General features: G+C 44.5%; 1 protein-coding gene across 3 annotated transcripts in view; it reads left to right on the plus strand.

The window, feature by feature from the left end:
• LOC115172297 (alpha-(1,6)-fucosyltransferase) overlaps window positions 1–23918 on the plus strand; it is a 120372-nt gene that overhangs the window by 24620 nt on the left and 71834 nt on the right. For all 3 annotated transcript variants that reach the window (XM_029729610.1, XM_029729611.1, XM_029729612.1), the window contains one exon: window positions 20246–20299. The gene's annotated coding sequence lies outside the window, so the exon portion shown is untranslated. The remainder of the gene's footprint in view (window positions 1–20245; window positions 20300–23918) is intronic.

The raw sequence follows: 23918 nt of genomic DNA on the forward strand, positions 1-23918 counted from the left end.
ACACACTTGTCTAAATTGATGGGTAATGTGAAATGAAATTCTATAACCACACCCCAGACACGCCTGCCTAACTTGATGGGTCATGTAATCTTCTGGCGAAGTGGAGCCTTTTGTTTGCATTTACATTTTAGTTATTTAGCAGACGCTCTTATCCAGAGCGACTTACAGTAGTGAATGCATACATTTTCATACATTTTTTTCCTCCGTACTGGTCCCCCATGGGAATCGAACCCACAACCCTGGCATTGCAAACACCATGCTCTACCACCTGAGCCACATGGGACCTAGACATTGAGGTAGCGAGTTAGCTGGCTTAACAATGAACCATAATCCCAACCCATGCAGTACATACAGATGGTCATAACTAGCCACCTTACATGACATGCTATAGTATGTATCTGCAAGTATTTAAAGCTAACCAACTACATTCAATGTTAGTTAGCTAGCTAGCATTAGTCTATAACTATCAATGAAAATGGTTTCTGAGATATAAATAATATTACTACACAGATTATATACGTAACTTTAGCTAGCGAGCTAGCAAGCTAACGTTCGCTAGCTAGTTAACAGTACAATTTTAACCTGCAATGAAAACAACTTTCTGACAAAATTTTAAATGCATAATATCTGAAAATGTAGCTAGACTCGTCTTACCAGTATACATGGATGAACGCTTGTTTAGCCCGTTGTGTCAGGTCACTCTGGTTCACACTGACCGTGTGCAGAAAGTAGTCCATCACAACTTTTTCCCACTGATCTTTGTCAATTGTGCCTGCTAAATTCAGGCCAGCAATGTTGTTGAGAACAGTAGCAAAACTTTTGTAGTACTCCATGGTTAACGTTATATCTTTCAAAAAAGCCGCAGTAGCATGGACACATACTGAGCTGCTCATGTTATAGGCAGAAGCATGCTACATGACAGACCAATCTAAACTCCTCTATGGGCATGTCCAGCCCATCCATTATCTCAGGCAATCATGGCTAGCAGAAAGGTTCCTGTGTTTTTACGTGGCTAAACCAACTAGGCTCGTAATTCAACAATTCTATTCGTATTGACAGATGGCGTACATGTTTGTTATTAAGGCACATGAAAGTTCACATGCTCCAGAAGACATTTCTACCCAAAAAAGCTTTTTTTGTTGTTACTTTTTACCCCATTTTCTCTCCAGTTTTGTGATATCCAATTGGAAGCTACTGTCTTGTCCCATCGCTGCAACTCCCGTAAGGACTCGGGGGAGGCAAAGATCAAGAGTCATGCGTCCTCCGAAACGCAGCCCTGCCAAGCCGCACTGTTTCTTGACACACTGCTTGCTTAACCCGGAAGCCAACCGCAGCAATTTGTCAGAGGAACCAAAGTCAGCGTGCATGCGCCCGGCCCGCCACAAGGAGTCACTAGAGTGCAATGGGACAAGGACATCCCAGCCAGCCAAACCCTCCCCTAACCCGGAGGACGCTGGGCCAATTGTGCACCGCCTCATGGGTGTCCCTGTCGTGGCCGGCTGCGACACAGCCAGGGATTGAACCAGGGTCTGTAGTGACGCCTCACTGCGATGCAGTGCCTTAGACCGCTTCACCACTCGGGAGACCCTTCAATTTTGATATATATTTTTTATTAGGTTCAAATCCCTCTCCTGTGAAGTAGTGGCGTGCAACATACGCCTAGCTTCCTGAAACAAGTCACATTTAACCAAACTGATCCAAATCTGAATCAATTTATTTTTTATCACCTAGCTTGTTTATTTGTTTATGAGTGTAACTGTACTGTGCTGATGGCCAGGTGTGTGTGTGTGTGTGAAAGAGAGAGAGAGAGAGATAGATAGAGGTCCAGGTGTGTGTGACTGTGGTCCCCGCTGGCATGTGCCTCAGCTTAGCTACCTGGCAGCCAGGCCCTGGCACTGCTGGAGGCAGACGCTGTCACGTCAGGTAGGGTGGCTCAGGTGTGTCCCACACTGTGTGACGAGCAAACGCCACAACATCAATGACAAGAACAAAGTGGATAGGGTTGCAAATACGATTTGACAAACGTAAAAAAAAAAAGGAAACATTACTGGAGACACCTTGAAGTTTTGTAGACTGCGTCGCGTTTGCTAGAGTAGAGATTTACAGGTGCTAATTAACTGTAAATAAGCTAATTGTTCCACACCACAGTTAGCCAAGAAGATTAGCCAGTTAATTAAAGTGGTGCGAAGAAGATTAGCTAGTTATCGAAAGTGGTTTACAGTTCGTCAGCAATCACTCTTAGACTATTTCGCTTTTTTGTGACGCACCTTCCATGCATGTTTACTTTCCATGTGTATTCCAGCAACTTTCCCCCAAATTCCCAGGTTTTGCAGAAATCCTGGTTGGAAGATTCCCAGAATCATGAGGTAATAAGCAGGAAATCGGTAATCCTCCAACCAGGACCTCTGGAAGACCTGATTCAGTAACATGGGATGAGAGGGATGGAATAGGTTTGACCGCAGACGGCTGCACAAGTTCATAGTGTAGAAGTTAAGGGCTTGTAAGTAAGCATTTCACTGTAAGGGTGACACCTGTTGTATTCGGCGCAAATACAATTTGATTTAAAGTGAGAGGAGTTGAACTTATTGTACTTTTTCCATCATTAACAGGTTAATGGATTGGGTACACTATATTACATGCCAAGTCTTCTTCGTAAAAAGTCTCCTGACCTCAATGGGACTTCCTGGATATTTAAAGGTTAAATCAAATCTGTTGTGACTGACTGACTGACTGACTGAATGAAAAGACTGTGGCTCGCTGACTGACTAGCTGATTAACTGGCTGACTGACTGAATGGAGTCTCTGGCCTCAGTTTGACCAGAGGCACTACTGCTGTAATTATAGCAACTGAGTGGAACACCATGAGTAAAACCATTTGTCATTATCACCGCTGCGGCTGCTGTTTTACTGAAATAGAGCCATTTTGGTCAAACCACTACAAATGTGGTGTATTTTTATGTAATCGAAATCACCACACATTATAACCCTGTTCTATGAACAAACACTTCTCTCTCTCCCACCTCTCTCTCCCTCTCCCTCTCTGTCTCTCTCTCTCAACCACAAGAGTGAGGCTGTGCTAAGGCGATGTGCTGTTACCATGCGCCGTACACACAGATTCATTTTATTTACTGCAAATGACGTTTCCAGTAGTGTCACTGTTTGTAACCATACTTCAGGAGGTAAATGGATTGTTGTTCCCTTCAGTAATGCTGAGTTGAGACAGTCGGACTGTGCTGAGGGTTGATCCCTTCCAGAGGTAGAAAGGTAAGGCAGCGGCAGAGGATATGATAGATGAGGAAGAGGCCAGAAGAGAGAGGAGTCAGAGAAGACAGAGGCAGCAAGAGGAGGAGGCAGAGGGAATGACAGAGAAAGTGAATGCTGTGCAGCCATATGTCACCAGGCAGGACTGTTTTTCTCCCCCCCCCCCCTCCACTATCTTTTCTCTGAGCTATTTCAGAGTGTAAGGTACTGTTTGGGCTGGGCTGGGCTGGGAGACAGCTGAAAAGACAGACAGAGGAGAGAGCCAGACAGCCAGCCAGCTCCCCCTCCCTCCTCTGCTGATTAATTGTTTGGTTAGCGATGTGTGCTATTCTACTCTCCTTAGCTCTCGCTAGCTCTCTTCTCCCTCTTTCTCTGTCTCTCTCTTTCTCACACTTTCTCTTCACTTTTACACCCTCTCTATCTCCCCTCCGTTCTCTCATTTTCTCTTTCTCTTCCTCGCCCCTCTCTCTCTTTCTCTTTCTCTATCTCTCTGTCTCTTTCTCTCTCTCCCCTATCTAAAACACAGTGTGTGTTGTGGAAGGAATCCTGTTGTTATTGTACTATGTTGACCAGAGCTCAGACATTCTTCTCTACCCACATGCTGCTCCTAGGAGAGAAGATAAAGGACACACACACATATGTTTGTTTTACTATCCTTGTGTGGACCAAACTGATTGATTCCCATTCAAAACCTTATTTTCCATAACCTTAACCCCAAAACCGTGACCCTACACCTAACCCCTAACCCTAATTCTAACTGTAACTGCAGCCCTAACCCTAAAATAGCCTTTTTCTGACTAAGGATAATAAAACCAAACACACACACACACACACACACACACACACCAAGGGTGTCTCAGGGGGAGTTGGGATATGCAAAAAACACATTTCCAATTCACACATGCGTATTATACACACTATGTGTGAAATAGGACAAATATAAGCACCCACCTAATTATTATTATTGCAGGGGACAGGAGTTGTTCCTAAGCAGAGACACGGGATACAGGGGACGGGAGTCGTTCCTAAGCAGAGACACATGGGACAGGAGTCGTTCCTAAGCAGAGACACAGGATACAGGGGACAGGAGTCGTTCCTAAGCAGAGACACAGGATACAGGGGACAGGAGTCGTTCCTAAGCAGAGACACAGGATACAGGGGACAGGAGTCGTTCCTAAGCAGAGACACAGGGGACAGGAGTCGTTCCTAAGCAGAGACACAGGATACAGGGGACAGGAGTCGTTCCTAAGCAGAGATACAGGGGACAGGAGTTGTTCCTAAGCAGAGACACAGGATACAGGGGACAGGAGTCGTTCCTAAGCAGAGACACAGGATACAGGGGACAGGAGTCGTTCCTAAGCAGAGACACAGGATACAGGGGACAGGAGTCGTTCCTAAGCAGAGACACATGATACAGGGGACAGGAGTCGTTCCTAAGCAGAGACACAGGATACAGGGGACAGGAGTCGACAGGAGTCGTTCCTAAGCAGAGACACGGGATACAGGGGACAGGAGTCGTTCCTAAGCAGAGACACAGGATACAGGGGACAGGAGTCGTTCCTAAGCAGAGACAAAGGATACAGGGGACAGGAGTCGTTCCTAAGCAGAGACAAAGGATACAAGGGACAGGAGTCGTTCCTAAGCAGAGACACAGGATACAGGGGACAGGAGTCGTTCCTAAGCAGAGACACGGGATACAGGGGACAGGAGTCGTTCCTAAGCAGAGACACAGGATACAGGGGACAGGAGTCGTTCCTAAGCAGAGACACGGGATACAGGAGACAGGAGTTGTTCCTAAGCAGAGACACAGGATACAGGGGACAGGAGTCGTTCCTAAGCAGAGACACAGGATACAGGGGACAGGAGTCGTTCCTAAGCAGAGACACAGGATACAAGGGACAGGAACTAGCCTACTCGTCTGTTCTCTCAGATTATCTGATCAGAGTCTTGATGATGGCTTTGTGTTTTACCGTCTTAATCCTAATAACCATAAAGCCCCACTATAGTCTTCATTATGGAATTGGCATGGTCTTAATTAGGATTAAGGCTAATAGTAAGGCAATTTATCTTCAGTAGTCTGCTTAACGTTGTCGTAGCCAGGCAGACGGTTCATGTTGTGGCGCTGGTTGAGGCTAAAGAGACGAAGGGAGAAGGAAGGAGAAGGGAGGGGTTGAACCTGGTCAACTTCCACACTCAGTGACTCCCCACTGGGCATAGACATCAATGTAAAGCCTATTCCACGTTGGTGAGCCTCTCTGGAGTCCCTGCACTATGCAACAGGATCATGACGTTTACCTAATACACAGATAGACGTCCTCGTACAGATAAGAGACAGGGATTATAGTGATGACTCCCAGTCATACAATAATCTGATGTTGACATCACATGCATTTTTTTTGTTTTTTGTATTTGCAGAACGTGGTAAAGCAATTTGCAACTACAAAGAAAAAACAGCATTTCTTATTGCTCAGGTAGTCCCTGTTTTGAGTTTTTCTTCCGTCCGGTGCCTAGTGATGAATACGACCCAAAGGAATGTGTGTAACAGCAGAACTGATCCCCATTGCAGTCCATTGAAATCCCCAGCAGCACATGTTGCTTGTTGAAACAAAGCCCAGTAAACAGACGAGTACAGTAACAACACTATACTGACAAGAAATTGATCTCCGAACTCTGAGCTTTACCTTAAGTAACCTGAGATGTTTGTCTGTTTGCTGGTTTATAGTTACAGCTGCTATGGTGACCTTAGAGGGACTGAGCGCTGCTGGGGTCTTTCCTCATTGCCGATGGAAACAGACAGTAGACAGAAAACATCCATGTGATATGGTGGCCCATTGAGGCACACCAGGGAGGTAAGGCAGTTGAACTGAGAAAGCAGGAGGAGGGAAAGGAGGACGGAGGGAGGAGTTTGAAGAGCGAAAGAAGAAAGCAGGGGGGGAGGAGGAGGAGTACGAGGAGGAGAGGGGCTCTGTGACGCTTTTGTCAATGAGCCTGTGATGTGTGTGGTTTCCAGCATTTGCGGCTAAGTGGGAGAGGGATTTGCACAGCTGATTGTTGTTGATCAGAGGCTCCATTGAGAGTGCTGAGTGTAGTGGGCAATATGCATTTTAATGGGTTTTAAAACATGGAAATGGCATTTCAGGGTTGTGGTGGAGAGAAGTGGCATTAGGGCTTCAACTGTCTGTCTTATTAAAGGGAGGGAGGGGACTGCAGTTCTTTTAGAAGAAATGACGCTTTGGTCAGCGAACACCGTGAATGTCTACATCGCAACATCACAAGTCTGTGACCATGGAAATGGTCCTGTTAAGTGGAATGAAACCCTAATACTGTACAATACGCTTGTGAGAAGCATGGATGCTGTAGTTAGCTTTTGTATTATTTATGACTGTTGCAACAACATTTTAACATTTACATTTTGCATTTTAAGTCATTTAGCAGACACTCTTATCCAGAGCGATTTACAGTAGTAGTGAGTTCATACATTTTCATACTATTTTCATACTGTCCCCCGTCGTCCCACAGTCATACATACAGTTGAAGTCAGAAGTTTACATACACTTAAGTTGGAGTCATTAAACTCCACAAATTTCTTGTTAACAAACATGACACAAGTAATTTTTCCAACAATTGTTTACAGACAGATTATTTCACTCATAATTCACTGTATCACAATCCCAGTGGGTCAAAAGTTTACATACACTAAGTTGACTGTGTCTTTAAACAGCAAGGGAAATTCCAGAAAATGATGTGATGGCTATAAAAGCTTCTGATAGGCTAATTGAAATAATTTGAGTCAATTGGAGGTGTACCTATGGATGTATTTCAAGGCCTACCTTCAAACCCAGTGCCTCTTTCCTTGATATCATGGGAAAATCAAAAGAAATCAGCCAAGACCTCAGAAAAATAATTGTAGACCTCCACAAGTCTGGTTCATCCTTGGGAGCAATTTTCAAATTCCTGAAGGTACCACGCTCATCTGTACAAACAATAGTACGCAAGTAATAAATACCATGGGATCACACAGCCGTCATACCACTCAGGAAGGAGACGCATTCTGTCTCCTAGAGATGAACGTACTTTGGTGTGAAAAGTGCAAATCAATCCCAGAACAACAGCAGAGGACCTTGTGAAGATGCTGGAGGAAACAGGTACAAAAGTATCTATATCCACAGTAAAACGAGTCCTATATCGACATAATCTGAAAGGCCGCTCAGCAAGGAAGAAGCCACTGCTCCAAAACCGCCATAAAAAAGCCAGACTACAGTTTGCAACTGCAGATTGGGACAATGATCGTACTTTTTGGAGAAATGTCCTCTGGTCTGATGAAACAAAAATAGAACTGTTTGGCCATAATGACCATTGTTATGTTTGGAGGAAAAAGGGGGGGGGGGGTGCTTGCAAGCCGAAGAACACCATCCCAACTGTGAAGCACGGGGTGGCAGCATCATGTTGTTGTGGGGGTGCTTTGCTGCAGGAGGGACTGGTGCACTTCACAAAATAGATGGCATCATGAGGCAGGAAAATTATGTGGATATTTTGAAGCAACATCTCAAGACATCAGTCAGGAAGTTAAAGCTTGGTTGCAAATGGGTCTTCTAAATGGACAATGAACCAAAGCATACTTCCAAAGTTGTGGCAAAATGGCTTAAGGACAACATTGGAGTGGTATCACAAAGCATTGACCTCATCCTATAGTAAATGTGTGGGCAGAACTGAAAAAGTGTGTGCGAGCAAGGAGGCCTACAAACCTGACTCAGTTAAACCAGCTCTGTCAGGAGGAATGGGCCAAAATTCACCCAACTTATTGTGGGAAGCTTGAGGAAGGCTACCTGAAACATTTGACCCAAGTTAAACATTTTAAAGGCAATACTACCAAATACTAATTGAGTGTATGTAAACTTCTGACCCACTGGGAATGTGATGATAGAAATAAAAGCTGAAATAAATCCTTCCCTCTACTATTATTCTGACATTTCACATTCTTAAAATAAAGTGGTGATCCTAACTGATCTAAGACAGGGAATCTTTACTAGGATTAAATGTCAGGAATTGTGAAAAACTGAGTTTAAATGTATTTGGCTATGTAAGCTGTAGTAGTGCAAAGGCTCGTATACAGCGTTTTGATATTTTCTTATGGAGTCAGAGGTGCTATTTATCTGAATGGATCCCCTTATTTATTCTTCTCCCAGACTGCCTACATGCTCTCCGTTGGTTTCGAGAGAGAGAGAGAGAGAGAGAGAGAGAGAGAGAGAGATGGAAAGAAAGAAGCCCAGTAATTGGATGCCATGTTCATCTCAGCTGTTGAACTAACGCCTGCATTCCTTGTCCTGTTTACCATAGTTGCACTGCCCACCCCCAGTACACCCCCAGTACACGCCCAGTACAGGCAGCAAACAAGTGCCTTTCCCCCCCTTCGCTCTCACATCTACGTCAAGTTCACACATACACACACAAACACTCAACTACGCCAAGATCAAATAGAATTCATGAAAGTCAATAAACAGGCCTCTGCACTTTCATTTTCAACCCCCGCGTGCGTGCCTGCCTCCTGCCTGCTTTGCGTCATACCTTGTCCGTAACATGTTTCTGTAAAATGGAAATCCTCGTCCCTGGATCAGAGTCATCAGGTACTCCTTGTGTCGTAGTACTCCTCCGCCATTCCTCACTTGGTTTCTCTCTTCTCTCTGGGTTTTGTTTTTCTCTCTCCTCCTTCATCATTCACTTTCTTTCCCTCCGTTTGTTACTCTTCTCAGCTCTTTTTTGGGACATTCTGAGGTGTTCCTTCATTTCTGTCCCCCTGAACATTTCAGGAGTATCGACTAGAGCCATATTATAGATGTATTGTTGTTGGTGTGTGCTATACAGTGCCAAGATGTATATATTCTTATGTTTCCTCTTTTGTTAGCAGTAATACAGTAGTTGTTGTTTTGTGTTGTCTGCCTCACAGACTGTGTAGAGGAGGTGTAGCCAGATCCTGTTAGTAGAGGGTTAGAGAGTGGAGGGTTTAACAGAGTGTACTGTAGGTTTTAAATCCTCCTCGAAAGTAACAGAGTGATGACGCCCTCCTTGAGAGAGAGAAAAATACTAAGAGAGCGGGAGGGAGATAAAAATACTAAGAGAGAAATGACAATCAGAGAGCGAGGGGGAGCAAGAAAGAGAGCAAGTGGGGGGCGGGGGGGGGCTCTCCTGGCACAGGGGGCAGTGTACTGATGAGTTGTGGATGGCACAGTTGTGGCATGGTGTGGCCATGAGGGCTTTACTGTGATCCCACACTGATCTTCTACCCTGGCACACACACATGCACAAACTCACACACACACACACACACACACACACACACACACACACACAGACAGAACTTGTCTGTCTGCCAGCTTCCACAGCTCTGCTCCACTCAGCTCTCCACTCAGCTAAGCTAAAGCATCTCTGGCAAAAACACTCTTGTCTTCTTAATAGGAGAGGAATTGCCTTCAAACCAATGAGAGTTTCCAAGTCGCTGGGTTGCTACTTGAGTCTCTGCCCAGAAGCCAATGAGAACCATCTGTCACGCAAAAACCCTTGTTGATACACAGCACACACACACACACACACACACACACACACACACACACACACACACACACACACACACACACATACAGTGCATTCAGAAAGTATTCAGACCCATTCCCATATTATCACAATTTGTTATGTTACAACATTGCTTTCAAATGGATTAAATAAAAATGTTCCTCATCACTCTACACACAATACCCCATAATGACAAAGCAAAAACAGGTTTTTAGACATTTTTGCAAATATATAAAAAATAAAAAACAGAAATACATTATTTACATAAGTATTCAGACCCTTTGCAATGAGACATGAAATTGAGCTCAGGTGCATCCTGTTTCCATTGATCATCCTTGAGATGTTTCTACAACATGATTGAAGACCACCTGTGGTAAATTAAATTGATTGGACATGATTTGGAAAGGAACACAACTGTCTATATAAGGTTGACACAGTTGACAGTGCATGTCAGAGCAAAAACCAAACCATGAGGTCGAAGGAATTGTCCTTAGAGCCCTGAGACAGAATTGTGTTGAGGCACAGATCTGGGGAAGGGTACCAAAAAATATCTGCAGCATTGAAGGTTCCCAAGAACACAGCGTTGTTCCATTGTTCTTAAATGGAAGAAGTTTGGAACCACCAAGACTTTTCCTAGAGCTGGCCGACCCGGCCTAACTGAGCAATTGAGGGAGAAGGGCCTTGGTCAGGGAGGTGACCAAGAACCCGATGGTTACTCTGACAAAGCTCTAGAGTTCCTCTTTGGAGATGGGAGAACCTTCCAGAAGGACAACCATCTCTGCAGCACTCCACCAATCAGGCCTTTATGGTAGAGTGGCCAGATGGAAGCCCCTCTTCAGCAAAAGGCACATGACAGGCCCCTTGGAGTTTGCCAAAAGGCACCTAAAGGACTCTCAGACCATGAGAAACAAGATTCTCTGGTCTGATGAAACCAATATTGAACTCTTTGGCCTGAATGCCAAGCGTCACGTCTGGAGGAAACCTTGCACCATCCCTGTGGTGAAGCATGGTGGTAGCACCATCATGCTGTGGGATGTTTTTCAGCTGCAGGGACTGGGAGACTAGTCAGGATCGAGGGAATGATGAACGGAGCAAATTACAGAGAGATCCTTGATGAAAACCTGCTCCAGAGCGCTCAGGACCTCAGACAGTGACGAAGGTTCAACTTCCAACAGGACAACGACCCTAAGCACACAGCCATGACAACGCAGGTCCTGACAAGTTTCTGAATGTGTCCTTGAGTGGCCCAGCCAGAGCCCGGACTTGAACCCGATGGAACATCTGTGGAGAGACCTGAAAATAGCTGTGCAGCAACGCTCCCCATCCAACCTGACAGAGCTTGAGAGGATCTGCAAATACAGGTGTGCCAAACTTGTAGCGTCATACCAAAGAAGACTCGTGGCGGTCATCGCTGCTTCAACAAAGTACTGAGTAAAGGCTCTGAATACTTCCGTAAATGTAATATTTTCGTTTTCTTTCTTTTTAAACATTTTGTAAAAAATTCTAGAGAACAGTTTTTGCTTTGTAATTATGGGGTGTTGATGAAGAAAAAAAAACGATTGAATCCCTTTTAGAATAAGGCTATAATGTAACAAAATGGGGAAAAAGTCAAGGGGTCTGAATATTTTCTGGATGCACAGTAGATACACACCCACACGTTAACCACACCCACTAACAAAAATAACCTGTTATTGACCGTGATGGGTATCTGGTGCTGTTGTCAGGGTTTTCTAGGCCTTTTCTAGGCATTTTTTTAAATTACATTTTATTTAAATTTCTATTTCATTTTTAGAATAGTTGTAGTACTTTTCAGCTTTCATCTCTTCAGTTTGTGTTGGAAAGAGAAGGGTTAATACTGACTAGAAAAAAATTATCCAATCAGGATTTTCTTTGGTGGTCTCTGGGTACAAAAATCTAGCTAGCTCAGCCAGCCATTGGCTAGGCCTTCAGAAGCTGGACAGAATGTCTCTGCTATTCAACAATATTAGAGCAGAATTTTGGAGTGATATTTAAACTTAAACTTCACTACTGAGAGCACAATACGTAATGCTGTAGCTTTCCCATGCTAACGCTAGCAACATTAGCTAGCTTGTGTTGTAGTAGTGTGACAATGTTAGCTAGCTTGTGTTGTAGTAGTGTGATGTTAGCTAGCTTGTGTTGTAGTAGTGTGATGTTAGCTAGCTTGTGTTGTAGTAGTGTGATGTTAGCTAGCTTGTGTTGTAGTAGTGTGATGTTAGCTAGCTTGTGTTGTAGTAGTGTGATGTTAGCTAGCTTGTGTTGTAGTAGTGTGATGTTAGCTAGCTTGTGTTGTAGTAGTGTGACAACGTTAGCTAGCTTGTGTTGTAGTAGTGTGACAATGGGGATGGTGGCTGCAGCAGCTGTTATCAACTTCAAGGCAGATGTTGTTGCTAATTTGCATTTAAACTTTAGAGCGCTGGTTAGTGTGATAAAAGTAGGCATATGTCACGCATCTCTACTTCACAGGAGAGGCATTTGAACTTAACCTCTCTGGGCTAGGTCCCACCTACTCAACAGCCAGTTGAATCCCGTGGCACGTTATTCAAATACCTTAGAAATGCTATTACTTCAATTTCTCAAACATATGACTATTTTACACCATTTTAAAGACAAGACTCTCGTTAATCTAACCACACTGTCCGATTTCAAAAAGGCTTTACAAAGAAAGCAAAACATTAGATTATGTCAGCAGAGTACCCAGCCATAAATAATCAGACACCCATTTTTCAAGCTAGCATATAATGTCACAAAAACCCAGAAGACAGCTAAATGCAGCACTAACCTTTGATGATCTTCATCAGATGACAATCTTAGGACATTATGTTATACAATACATGCATGTCTGTTCAATCAAGTTCATATTTATATCAAAAACCAGCTTTTTACATTAGCAGGTGACTAGCATGTGACTAGCATTCCCACCGAACACTTCCGGTGAATTTACTAAATTACTCACGATAAACGTTCACAAAAAACATAACAATTATTTTAAGAATTATAGATACAGCACTCCTATATGCACTCGCTATGTCCGATTTTAAAATAGCTTTTCGGTGAAAGCACATTTTGCAATATTCTGAGTAGATAGCCCGGCATCACAGGGCTAGCTATTTAGACACCCAGCAAGTTTAGCACTCACCAAAGTCAGATTTACTATAAGAAAAATGTTATTACCTTTGCTGTTCTTCGTCAGAATGCACTCCCAGGACTTCTACTTCAATAACAAATGTTGGTTTGGTCCCAAATAATCCATTGTTATATCCAAATAGCGGCGTTTTGTTCGTGCGTTCAAGACACTATCCGAAAGGGTCAATAAGGGTGACGAGCACGACGCATTTCGTGACAAATCAATTTTTATGCCATTTGTCTCGTAAAAAAGCGATAATATTCCGACCGGGAAATCGTTTTTTAATACAAAGAGAGCGAAAGTAAAAGCATGGGATCCCCTCATGCACGAGCCTCAGTCTGATGGCCCTCTGATAGAGCACTTGCCAAAAGCGCTAATGTGTTTCAGCCAGCGCCTGGAATTACATCATTCAGCTTTTTCCCGGGTTCTGAGAGCCTATGGGAGCCGTAGGAAGTGTCACGTTACAGCAAAGATCCTAAATGTTCAATAAACAGAGGCAAGAAGCCCAAGGAATGGTCAGAGAGGGTACTTCCTGTTTGGAATCTTCTCAGGTTTTTGCCTGCCATATGAGTTCTGTTATACTCACAGACACCATTCAAACAGTTTTAGAAACTTTAGGGTGTTTTCTATCCAAAGCTAATAATTATATGCATATTCTAGTTTCTGGGCAGGAGTAGTAACCAGATTAAATCGGGTACGTTTTTTATCCAGCCGTGCAAATACTGCCCCCTATCCCCAACAGGTTAAAACATTTTTTTATCAAAATGTATTTTTTGGCAGAAATGCCTTCTGGAACATGTGAACTTTCATGTGCCTTAATAACAAACGTGTACGCCATCTGTAAATACAAATAACATGTATAAATTACAAGCCTAGTTGGTTTAGCCATGGAAAAAGACAGGAACTTTCCCACTAGCCGTCATGGCTGAGATAATGGATGGACTAGACATACAGAGAGATGAGTTTGGATTGGTCTGCCATGTAGCACGTTTCTGTCTATAACATGAGCTGCTCAGAATGTGTAGATAATCCTTTCCAATGCGGCTTTTTTGAAAGATATCATAAAGAACTGCAAAAAAAAACTGTCTCCAGATTACGTCTTCAAACTAAGGGCAACCATGGCATCCGTGACAGAGAGGGAGAAGCGTTCATCCATGTACACGGGTAAGAGAGTCCAGCTAGCTACATTTTCAGATATTATATGTTTCGTACTGTAAACTAGCTAGTCAACGTTAGCTGGCTGGCTGGCTGGCTCGCTAGCTAGCTAACGTTACGTGTATGATCTGTGTAGTAATATTATTCATCTCAGATCCATTTGCATTGCTAGTTGTAGCCTAATGTTAGCTAGCTAGCTAACATTGAACCTAGTTGGTTAGCTTTGTAATTGTGTTTATTATGGATCCCCATTAGCTGCTGCCATGGCAGCAAACACTCTTCCTGGGGTCCAGCAAAATTAAGACAGTTATACATTTTAAAAACATTACAATACATTCATAACAGATTTCATGACATATTAATTGTGTGCCCTCAGGCACATATTTATAACACAAAATAGACTTGTGTATAGTGCGTATGTTATCGTGTGTTTGTATGCATGTGTCTATGCTTGTGTTGCTTCACAGTACCCGCTGTTCCATAAGGTGTATTTTTATCTGGTTTTAAAATATAATTTTACTGCTGGCATGAGTTACTTGACATGAAAAAGAGTTCCATGTAGTCATGGCTCTAAGTAGTATAGTCTGTTCTGAACTTGGGGACTGCTTTAGCAACCTGTAGATTCATGCAGGGTAGTAAGTAACGTTATGAGTTGGGATTAATGTGGGGTGGATTAAGTGATGGTATGTTTTCTGTTATTTTCTAGATTTTTTTGGTTTGATACAACGTATTGGAAGACTTTTGGTCCCTCTGAAGGGCTAGGTCCTATTGTCATGGTTCGTCACTGGTATTTAGCATGGTATTAGCTATTCCTGTTGGTTAGGATGACACTGTTATGCTAGCAGATTGGCACCAGAGGGGATATCTAGCATGGTAGACAGGCAACGCTTGTTCTCTCACTCTGCCACTCTGTGTGTGTGTGTGTGTGTGTGTGTGTGTGTGTGTGTGTGTGTGTGTGTACGTTTGCATGTGTGTTTGTTTCTGTGCAAGCGCGTGCGTGCATTCGTCTCTCGATCTACCACTCTCCTGCAGATTCTGGAGCTGATGAGACAATCGAGGCATCTGTTCCGGGTTCCAGGGCCACGAGACAGAGCTGCTTGCTTTCTATTTCTCATTCAAGTATTTTAGGTGTTTTTACAGCGTTACTAATAATAGATGGCTGAGATTTGCATTGGCTAACATCCTCTAGGTCTATAGGGAAGATCACAGAGCTGTATAGTTCAGATGTACAGTATTAGAGCATATATAAAGTAAGCTCCTGCTCCCATAGGTAAAAGTGACATGGGATTGGTTTATTTTTAGTGTATTATTAAAGGAGAGTATATGTTCAACAAGTCCTTGTCCCCATAGTAAAAGGCCACTTGGCATCAGTGGACTATTTTCTTTTTAGTATATCATTACCGCTCTCTCTCTCCCCTCTCTCTCTTTCTCCTCTCTCTCCATGTTATTCAGTCCCAAGGGCATAGCTGTCCTCAAACCACGAGTGTTGCCTTTTTTAAAATTAGGGAGCGCTACTTTATCTCATTGAATTGGAAGTCCTATTCAAATTAGGCCATTGCTTTACAAAAAAACTTCACAGAGATGGCTAGAGTTGACAGTAACATTAGCTGCTTTCTTTCTGTGTGTGAACTGTGGGTGTACCGCAAATGCGTGTGTGCATACGTGTGTGTGTGTGTTTATGCACCCGCACATGCGTGTGCTAGTGTTTCCCCTATATTCATTGCCGCCAATGAAATCGTTGCCGCCACACACACACCAAAATCTCATTCGACATTGAAATAACTCAAACTTAATCGAAACTATGTTGAAATTAGAAGGGGGCCGACATTCATAGTCTCTTCACTCAGTCCAGCTTGCTAACAGTTATTGAAACGAAAGCTAGACGGTCAAAGAGCATCGAAAATGCCAAAAGCAATGGATAGAGGACTATTTTTTGCTTATTGTCACGTCAAGGAAATATAATCAATTTTAAGAGTGGATGCGGCCCGCAGGGCAAAATGAGTTTGACACCCTTGGGGTGGGTAGAGCAAGAGCACAGTGAAGGGAGAGAGGAGCAGCAGAGCGTCATTTTATTTTCATGCATTTTGAAGTAGAATGCCCTATTAAAAAGTCACCAGAAGTGACCTTCTCATAGTCGTTATACAACCCCGACCCCCCAACACTACCTTAACCACTGCTGAAAAAACTCCTAGGGGAAACACTGCATGTGCGTGCGAGCGTGCGTGAATGCATGTGTGCAATTAGTGTTTACAATCCCTATGCTCTTTTACAGAGGTGAAGACCAGGGTCCCAGTGGCTCTGAAGACTCACCTATTATCATACTGCATGAAGACTCACAGGTCTATTATAACTGTACTGTATGCAGATTCTAGTAAAAGGCTCCAGCTCTCATCTCTGGTTGTACTCATCCTCCTGGGGACACAGAGCTCTGCTTATCGTTCTCTTTAGTCAGAGGAAACAGAAGAAGATGGAAATATTCATGCATTGTTGTATTTTTAAAAAGGCCCAGTGCTCTGCTTTGTATTGTATTACATGCATTATAGGGTTTATTCTCGGTTGTGTTGTTCTCCTTAGCTCTAGCTTGGGTCAGTGTGCTTGGGTTGGGTTGGGCTGGGGAGCAAAGGCAACAGAGTGTGGGATTGGAAGTGAACGTTTTTGTGGGTTTTAATTTAAGGTGAGGGTTAGGCATAAGGTTAGCAGTGTGATTAAGGTTAGGGTTAGGCTTAAAATCTGATTTTAAGAAGAGAAATTGTAGAAATAGGCAGGGTTTAGCCATAATTATGACTTTGTGGCTGTGGTACAGTAGCTAGTGACGACCGTGTTACTGTGGAATAGTTTATTTTTGTTGCAGGCAGGCACTATGTTCGTGTGTGTGTGTGTGTGTGTGTAGGCTAAATATGTACTTGTGTTAGTGTACGGTGCGAGTGTAACCCTCAGAGAACGTCGTCAGTTGTACTGGCTGGTAATAAGTCGTTGTCTTTGTGGTTGGGTACTCTTTCCTCCCTGACATGACACACTTCTAGCACTTCCTCTTTCCTTTGAACAGCGCACTTCCTGACTTGAAATGTGCGCGTCTCCTTTTAGAGAAGTACATCTGTCTCTTTCTGTCTGTCTATCGGCAGGCAGCCACGCACTGCAGGGGATCGCTTCCCCAAACTGAAATATGGTTTCTTTGCTTCAAACCTACATCCCTCCTCCCCTTCCTCCCTCTGTCCTCCCCCTCTCCCTCGACCCTTTGGTAGGTAAAACCACCCATATATCCCCTCGGCTTGAATAAAAAGGGTGAGAGGGTGCGAGACTAGTGTCAGTCTTTTCCCCTCCAGCCTCAGAGGAACAGAACGTAGAAAGGGGGCAGAGAAGAGGTGGGTGGAGAGCAGAGGTGAGGTTGGGGAGAGAGAGAGAGGTGGGGTGGGATGAGAGAGAGGTGGTGCAGTGACACATACACAGCCCTGCCTGCCAACGTTTCCCTCCCTGCTGCTTTTGACCCCTCCCGGAGGATCATCCATCCAGAAACATCCATCTGTGCCTTTCTCCCCAAAGGGAAAAGAGGTGTGTGTGTGTTTGTGTGTGTGTGTGTGTGTGTGTGTCTGCTTGCAGCATAACCAGCTCAGTTCTGAGCTGTGGGATACACTGCAGCGCTATATAGGAGACTTGGCACCGTGGCTATACATTATACATGTACTGTAAGCCTATATGGATGGAGACACACACACCGTTATGTAAGGTGCGAATCTCCAGCTGCAGCTCATGTCACAGAGGCCATTCCAGCTGTGTTTCTGGAGCTGGGTCACCTGACCCTGTCCTCACCATTTCCTATCACTGGAGACCAATGAGAGTCAAGGTAATACACTCAGGAACCTCCGCCTGGAGTTACAGAGGATTTGGTAACTGCTGTGCAGGACATTGTCTCGTAATAAATACTGACTTGACTTTCTACACTGACGTTCTACTTTTTGTGACTTTCTCAACTATTAAAGTAGTACGACACTACTTGATGACTTCAGTATAGGAGTATACTTTAGCTGGCCTCGCCTAGACAGACAAAGCGTTGTTGTTGGCTGGTGAATACCACTATAAAGGAAGTAATCCAACATGCCTGACACACGACGGTTGCTAGATAAGCGTAAGCCCTGTATTCACTGCAATACAACACAATCAATCCGCGCACAACTAGGACATTTGACGTATGCGGTAGAGTACGGAACAGTACAGTTTGTATCGTATCATAAAGTAAACAAACTGAAGCTCAGTAGCTGTGGTTGTAGGAGAATGAATGAATAGCCCCCAGCTGTAAGAGCATGGTATCTTTCTCTTTCACACACACACACACACTCACATACACACACGTTGTTTATTTCATCTGGGTTAAAGATCTAATCAAATGTTCTGCTGTGGCCCCAGGAAGACCACTGAGTGGTAGACCTGGCAGCATGTCTGTGAGCGTTGTCCTGTCTAGAAACGCATGGATGTAGAGAGGCTGGGAGAAAAGACTAAGGATGCCCCTAGTGGAGAAGTCTATCTATGCTGCTGTACGTCCAGGGCTGATTTCCCAGACTATTGAGATGATTTGTAGTCCTGGAGTAGGCTTAATCCGGTTATGAGAAACCTAGTAAATAATCAGCCGTTTTGACTCTTGACATTCCAATCAGAATTATAATCATGGAGAGAGGGATAGAGCTGTAACTAGCGTGTGACCTCTTTAGTACCTTCCTCTAGTCTAGAGGTAGTGATGAAGAGAGTTCAATACATGAATATACAGTTAAGCGATGCGTTGATCGTTGCATCTCTCAGGGAAGTCCACAGGTAGATGGCGTATCTATCTGTTTTCTATCCTGAGGGCTGATTGGTTGGCCTGTTACATGTGATGGTCTCAGAAGCCAGGATAATTAGGATTGATTTCTGAGAAAGCTCCATTTGTCCTGCTGCCCCTCCAGCTAAAGCTCTCTGTTGAAATATTGAAAGCAGTGCTGCCGAGGTTTGTTTGTTTGTTTGTTTGTTCCATCTGAGGCTCTTTTAATAAAACAAAGACGAATCTCTGGTCACTCTCCTTCATCTGATATTGTGTGTGTGTGTGTGTGTGTGTGTGTGTGTGTGTGTGTGTGTGTGTGTGTGTGTGTGTGTGTGTGCGTGCTCAACTGCCTTACCCAATTCCCTTAGACCTCAATGATCCTACATTATAGATTCCTTTGTTTTTCTAGGTAAGGCCGGGGAATTATATGGCAGCGCTCGCTGCTCTGGGGGAGATTGGAGTTGTGGTAACTGATGATTTCGTTTTGGAACCTTGCATGTTTTTCAGGGGAAAAGCCATGTTGAAAAGAAAATGTGTATTATCGATCGGCAAAGTAATTTAGAGTGGTGTGGTTTGGTAAGATAGAAACCTTTTAATGTAAACGTGGAACCGTTTTCCTATTAATGGATGCTGAAATGAATCTCTGCGGCTAGATCCAGCTAAGGTCATTTCAGAGCAGGCTGCTGCGGCATTCCTTGAGCTGTGTGTGTGTGTGTGTGTGTGTGTGTGGGGGGGGGGGGGGGGTGTTTTGCTGTCTTCCTGCATGCGATTGTGTGGGGGGTGCATGCATGTGTGTGCTTGCATGTTTGTGTGTGTGTGTGCTTGCGTATTTGTATGCTTGCCTTGCGTGTGTGTGTGTATTTGCGTGCATCATTCATTAGACACAGAGTCTTTCTTAATGGGCTCCAATTACGTCTGACGCTTCCATCCATCCTGGGCCTGGCCCTGTCGCCACGGCAGCAGTAGAGTGTGGGTGTCACTGCTCTCAGCCGTCACCATGGATTATGGGATGGATGTGCAGCCAGGGAGGGTCTGGAGCTGAATACACAAACACACACACACACACACACTGCTGCTGCCACTGCAGTTCCTGCCTGGCATCTAGTTCAGCCTCCTTCAACACTTCACTCAGTGGCGTTGACACTGATGTCCCATTGCTGTACAAACAACACACACACACACACACACACACACACTCCTGGCCTGATAAATACCCTTGAAGGAAATGACAAATGACCAACGTCTAAAAGCATCGTTCTTCCTGACTAAAATAATGGTGAATATTTACTTCAGCCATGTGATATTGTTTTCTATCTCTTTTCTAACAGAAGGAAGTTGTCCTCTGAAGTCCGTTGTGAGTGGTCTGTGAGGCTTGTATTAAGGTAAGCTGGAGGGGTATGGGATGGGTAGATTAAGACGGATGTTTGATAATAAGTTAAAGGATGAAAAATCATTTGGCTACGCAGCCAACTTTACGGGTGCATATAAACGTCTCGTGTGTGTTGTGTGTTTATGAGCACTGGGCGTACAGCATGGGTGTTCTTATTGGGTTCCAGAACGCAGCTGCACAGAAGTTTATAGAAACTTTTACTGGCTGTGTGACATCTGTGTACTGAGCAGGCTTGGACGGGCGGAGATAAGATAACCTGGGGGGGGGGGGGGCTTGAACGTGCCTTTGGGGAAAGGGAAAGGGGGTGATGCCTAGTCAGTTGTACAACCGAATGCATTCAACGGAAATGTGTCTTCCTCATTTAACCCAACCCCTCTGAATCAGAGTGGTGCGGCGTCCACCTGGAACAGTGGGTCAGCTGGGGCAGAACGGCAGAGTTTTACCTTGCTGTCACTGCTGTTGTGTTGTCCTGACCGGTGCCAGTCTAGGTTGGGTCGTCCTCTCACTAATGAGCAGTGTGACCACGAGGAGACAGACAGGGAGCCTCAGCCTTGCATCAGCAACCCCAGCCAGAAAGCCAGGCCGAAACAGGAACAGACTACTGACTGCATCAAGTCAAGCAGAAAGATTAGAAAGAGAAACAGGCAGCAGCCCAAGTGCAGTTCATCTCCTCCTAAATGTGTCGTCTTTTACTGTGCCAACTGGAGCGTGACCGCAGCAACTCAAGAGACGCACCCCCCCAACCCCGTCACCCACACACCATTATAACATCGTGTGTTGTGATGCCGCTCCCATCCTCGAGCCTGTCCCTGTCGTCTCCCTCAAGTCACCAGGGTTGGAGGGGCTGGTGATTCAGCCCCGTGAAATTAGGGAGGTGGTTGGGGGGGGGGAGAGTAAGACATTATTCAGACATAAATAACCATGACACAACTCTCTGCCTCTCTCTCCACAAATAACAGGGTGAAGTCACTTTCTACACATCCCACTTATTGAATGACAAAGCTTATACAATCAGCCACACAAAAAAACGTATCAGTATTCAGATTGCCGCAGCACTATGAGTTGTTAATGTTTTCATCGATGATGGGGAATGTGATGTGCGCGTCAGAGGAGGCTGGCGGGAGGAGCTATAGGAGGACGGGCTCATTGTGATGGCTGGAACGGAGTCAAACGTGGTTCCCATATGTTTGATACCCTTCCATATATTCCACTCCAGCCATTACAATGAGCCCGTCCTCCTATAGTACCTCCCACCAGCCTCCTCGGGTACGCGTTTGAGTTCCCAGCTCTGGACATTAAGAGTGGCGAGAGAAAGAGTGTGTGTGTGTAAGTATTTCTCACTCTCTTTGTGTGTGTCAATGCTTGTATGAATGCTTGTGTCTTTGTAATGAATTTTAGAGTGCTGGGGAGCAGGTCATTATTTGGAAACCCACAGAACACATCATTCAGGATTCAAATCATGATGTCTTGTCTGTCAAATGAGGATGTCTTTCTGTATGAACATCAATTACCAGGAATGTGTGTGTGTGTGAGGTATTAGTGCTGAGAGTAGCAAGTAAAGGCCGTGGGTTTGTGTGTGTGTGAGGTATTAGTGCTGAGAGTAGCAAGTAAAGGGTGTGGGTTTGTGTGTGTGAGGTATTAGTGCTGAGAGTAGCAAGTAAAGGCCGTGGGTTTGTGTGTGTGTGAGGTATTAGTGCTGAGAGTAGCAAGTAAAGGGTGTGGGTTTGTGTGTGTGAGGTATTAGTGCTGAGAGTAGCAAGTAAAGGCCGTGGGTTTGTGTGTGTGAGGTATTAGTGCTGAGAGTAGCAAGTAAAGGGTGTGGGTTTGTGTGTGTGAGGTATTAGTGCTGAGAGTAGCAAGTAAAGGGTGTGGGTTTGTGTGTGTGTGAGGTATTAGTGCTGAGAGTAGCAAGTAAAGGGTGTGGGTTTGTGTGTGTGTGAGGTATTAGTGCTGAGAGTAGCAAGTAAAGGGTGTGGGTTTGTGTGTGTGAGGTATTAGTGCTGAGAGTAGCAAGTAAAGGGTGTGGGTTTGTGTGTGTGAGGTATTAGTGCTGAGAGTAGCAAGTAAAGGGTGTGGGTTTGTGTGTGTGTGTGAGGTATTAGTGCTGAGAGTAGCAAGTAAAGGGTGTGGGTTTGTGTGTGTGAGGTATTAGTGCTGAGAGTAGCAAGTAAAGGGTGTGGGTTTGTGTGTGTGTGAGGTATTAGTGCTGAGAGTAGCAAGTAAAGGCCGTGGGTTTGTGTGTGTGTGAGGTATTAGTGCTGAGAGTAGCAAGTAAAGGCCGTGGGTTTGTGTGTGTGTGAGGTATTAGTGCTGAGAGTAGCAAGTAAAGGGTGTGGGTTTGTGTGTGTGTGTGAGGTATTAGTGCTGAGAGTAGCAAGTAAAGGGTGTGGGTTTGTGTGTGTGTGAGGTATTAGTGCTGAGAGTAGCAAGTAAAGGGTGTGGGTTTGTGTGTGTGTGAGGTATTAGTGCTGAGAGTAGCAAGTAAAGGGTGTGGGTTGTGTGTGTGTGAGGTATTAGTGCTGAGAGTAGCAAGTAAAGGGTGTGGGTTTGTGTGTGTGAGGTATTAGTGCTGAGAGTAGCAAGTAAAGGGTGTGGGTTTGTGTGTGTGAGGTATTAGTGCTGAGAGTAGCAAGTAAAGGGTGTGGGTTTGTGTGTGTGAGGTATTAGTGCTGAGAGTAGCAAGTAAAGGGTGTGGGTTTGTGTGTGTGTGAGGTATTAGTGCTGAGAGTAGCAAGTAAAGGGTGTGGGTTTGTGTGTGTGAGGTATTAGTGCTGAGAGTAGCAAGTAAAGGGTGTGGGTTTGTGTGTGTGTGAGGTATTAGTGCTGAGAGTAGCAAGTAAAGGGTGTGGGTTTGTGTGTGTGAGGTATTAGTGCTGAGAGTAGCAAGTAAAGGGTGTGGGTTTGTGTGTGTGAGGTATTAGTGCTGAGAGTAGCAAGTAAAGGGTGTGGGTTTGTGTGTGTGAGGTATTAGTGCTGAGAGTAGCAAGTAAAGGGTGTGGGTTTGTGTGTGTGTGAGGTATTAGTGCTGAGAGTAGCAAGTAAAGGGTGTGGGTTTGTGTGTGTGAGGTATTAGTGCTGAGAGTAGCAAGTAAAGGGTGTGGGTTTGTGTGTGTGTGTGAGGTATTAGTGCTGAGAGTAGCAAGTAAAGGGTGTGGGTTTGTGTGTGTGAGGTATTAGTGCTGAGAGTAGCAAGTAAAGGGTGTGGGTTTGTGTGTGTGAGGTATTAGTGCTGAGAGTAGCAAGTAAAGGGTGTGGGTTTGTGTGTGTGAGGTATTAGTGCTGAGAGTAGCAAGTAAAGGCCGTGGGTTTGTGTGTGTGAGGTATTAGTGCTGAGAGTAGCAAGTAAAGGGTGTGGGTTTGTGTGTGTGAGGTATTAGTGCTGAGAGTAGCAAGTAAAGGCCGTGGGTTTGTGTGTGTGAGGTATTAGTGCTGAGAGTAGCAAGTAAAGGGTGTGGGTTTGTGTGTGTGTGTGAGGTATTAGTGCTGAGAGTAGCAAGTAAAGGCCGTGGGTTTGTGTGTGTGAGGTATTAGTGCTGAGAGTAGCAAGTAAAGGGTGTGGGTTTGTGTGTGTGAGGTATTAGTGCTGAGAGTAGCAAGTAAAGGGTGTGGGT

Source organism: Salmo trutta, chromosome 33 (assembly GCF_901001165.1).
Source record: "Salmo trutta chromosome 33, fSalTru1.1, whole genome shotgun sequence".
In the NCBI taxonomy this organism is placed as follows: domain Eukaryota; kingdom Metazoa; phylum Chordata; class Actinopteri; order Salmoniformes; family Salmonidae; genus Salmo; species Salmo trutta.